This window comes from Sarcophilus harrisii, unplaced genomic scaffold (genome assembly GCF_902635505.1).
Source record: "Sarcophilus harrisii unplaced genomic scaffold, mSarHar1.11, whole genome shotgun sequence".
In the NCBI taxonomy this organism is placed as follows: Eukaryota; Metazoa; Chordata; class Mammalia; order Dasyuromorphia; family Dasyuridae; genus Sarcophilus; species Sarcophilus harrisii.
Window position 1 is genome coordinate 20,266 of NW_022290899.1, and position 2,919 is coordinate 23,184.

The following is a 2,919-nucleotide window of genomic DNA, read 5'->3' on the forward strand; positions in this document are numbered from 1 at the left end:
GTTTACTTTTTGGTTTGAGGTTTTGGAAAACTTTTCCCGGTTTTGTTGGATTTTGGGGAACAAATTTTTGGGAGGGTTGGATTTTCCTGGGCTGGTGAGTTGTTATTTTTTTTTGAATTGTAGAGTAAAGATTTGTTGGGTTGAATTGATAAAGAGGGTAAAGAGAAGAGTTTAGGGAAAATGTGTTTTTATTTTGGCTTGTTTTCCCTTTTTCCTTAAGAATTGGAATTTGGGGAAATAACGTGGGTTTTTTTCTTTTGGGATTTTGGAGTTGATTGGTGGATTTTTCAATTTTAATTTTTTGACTAATAAAGGAATTTTTTTTTAATTTTTTAAAAATAATGTTTTTTACTTTTTTTGATTTGGTTTTGGTAGAGTAGTTTTAATTCAATTAAGGTATTGGTATATTTTTTTTTCTTTTTTATTTTTTTGTTTTATTGTTCCTTTGTTCGGGACTACCAGTTTACTTGCCCAATTTAATTTTTAATGAATTATTTTTTTCAAATAGAATTGTGACTTTTAGTTATATTGAAAATTCCTGGTTTTTATACCGTCCTTTTTCCCCTTTTGTCTTTTTACCAAGCTGTTAATACCCCTTTTCATAATTTTTCAATTTATCCCATTTACTTTATTTTTGCTATTATTATTTTTTTTTAATTTTGGTTTTTTCCTTTTTTTTTTTCCATTTTAAGAATTTTTTAGGCTTGTTTCTGATGAATTTTCTTCATTGTATAACTTTGCTTATTGGTGTTTTCATGATATTTGACTTTTCGACATTTAAGAATTGATCTATCCCTGTAATTCATTTTTATAGTCAAGTTCTCTTTTTTGTTATTTGCTGATTTTTCCAATCTGATTCTTGACTTTGAACTTTTAATACTGGGATCTGGAGAAGGTAATAAATGTTTACCTTTAAACCTTTCTTTTTCTCCTTTTTTATTTTTACAAATACTTCTGGATTTCTATAAGGTTTTTTTTAATGCTTCCAGGTTGCTGTGAACTTTGTGGAGGTATGGTCATTGAAATTTTGATCTTTGTTCTCTTCTTACCTAAGAAAAAGTCATGTGTTCCTTGTAGCCTGAAGTGCTATTGCTCCTCAGGGATCTTATTCTTTCCTCTTTGGGGTGCAACTATGACCCAGAAGGAAGTATATGGTTTAGAGTAGTTGAATTGGCTTGGTTTGATGTCCAATGCAAGTCTATGGTCACTTCAACCTTGTTTCAGACCATTTATCTAATCCCTTTAGGTCTCTGGGCTGATAGCCCAGCCTTCTTAACTATTGTCCAACCCCCTCAAGGCTGGCAGATAGTGTTGCTGCATGGTTAGCCCACACCTCAAACCCAGAGAAAACTCCCGCTGACCTCCTAATTTGTCTTTCATTGAAAAAAATAAAAAGATCCTAATATGACTTTTGGGGACTAATTTGAGAATTTGAGTTGAAGCATTTTTAAAAGTTATTTGGAGAATATTTGGGGAGAATTTAGATTTTGTGCTTCCTCTACTTTGTCATTTTTCTCTGACTTGTCTACATAATATCTTAAATTTGGGAAAGAAATGTCATTTCCATGTATAGGTGAAGAAAAATTGGTTCGAAGGTTTGGGACTTGGACCAAGGAAATGAATTTAAGGAATAATAGAAATTAAATTATTCTTAATCCCATATTTTACCTTGGGCCCAAATTCTGTGATGGAGAAAAAAATTTATACAAAGGAAGAGAAGGATGATGCTTTATATTTGAGTTTCTGGAGAACTTATTAAAGTCCTTATATTTTCGTCCTTGGACACAGAGGACACCAAATATAAAACCACATTGAGAAAAGTTGAGAGCTAAGCAAAGTCTCCTGACTCTAATCCCAGAGCTTTTTCTATAATATAACTTCATTAACAATGTGTAAAATATTGGATTGTGTCAGAAATATTTTTTTCTCAGTAGAAATTAAAAACTTACCCGGGAGAGAAGCTGTCCCCATGGACCAAAAAAGAACAAGACCAATTTTATTTTTAAGGAATTCTAATTGGGTTTCAAAAAATCAACATATTGGTTGAGCTTTATTCTTTTAAGATTTTAGAGGAATAAGGGAGTATTTTAAAGTTTAATTGAAAGGTAGTTCTTCATGGGAAGAGTAATGTTGAGTCTGTATTCAAGGAAAGACTGGATCTAAATTGTCAGTCTCACAATTACTAACTTTGTCATTTTGAAAATTTCACTTAATTCAGCCTCAGTTTTCTTATCAAGGAAATAAAGGCAAAAGACACTCCACATCATATGCCTCCCAGAGTTTTCTTGAGATTTAAATAAGTTGCTATGTCAAATCTTTTATTTGCTTATTTGAAATAGAAGTATATACATGAATAGAACAAGAGTATTTTATTTTCATCATTTGTATTCAAAAATTAAGTGAATGAATATAATTTCATTCCCCCTTATTCAGGTAGATATGGAGTATTTCATTGTAGATCAAAGCTCTAATATTTAGGGATAAAATTTCAGTAAAGAGAACATGAGACCTTCAGAACCATGAATGATCTCCCCTGATCTCCACAATATCATACATTTTCACAAGATGGAGGGGGATGCTTTGAGATAGGTGAGTCCTTTTATATTTTTTCAAATCATTAAAGATAGTATTTAACCATGTGAAAATAATGAGATATTAATTTTCTTTTTCATCTTAGCTCCACTGTACCGATACTATATGTAATGGAATAAATTAATAATTTTGTTTTAATTATTTTAAACATGATTTTAATAATCTTGGCTGTGATGAAGATGAAAATAAATCTTTTAAAAATAGTTTCATGAAAAGAATTTTGAATTTTTGTGAAATTTATTGGGCATTTGCTCAAACACATTTTCTTTTTAGAACAGAATGTTTTCAGAGACTGAAATGCACCTCTTCATATTTATTTCTTTAGTT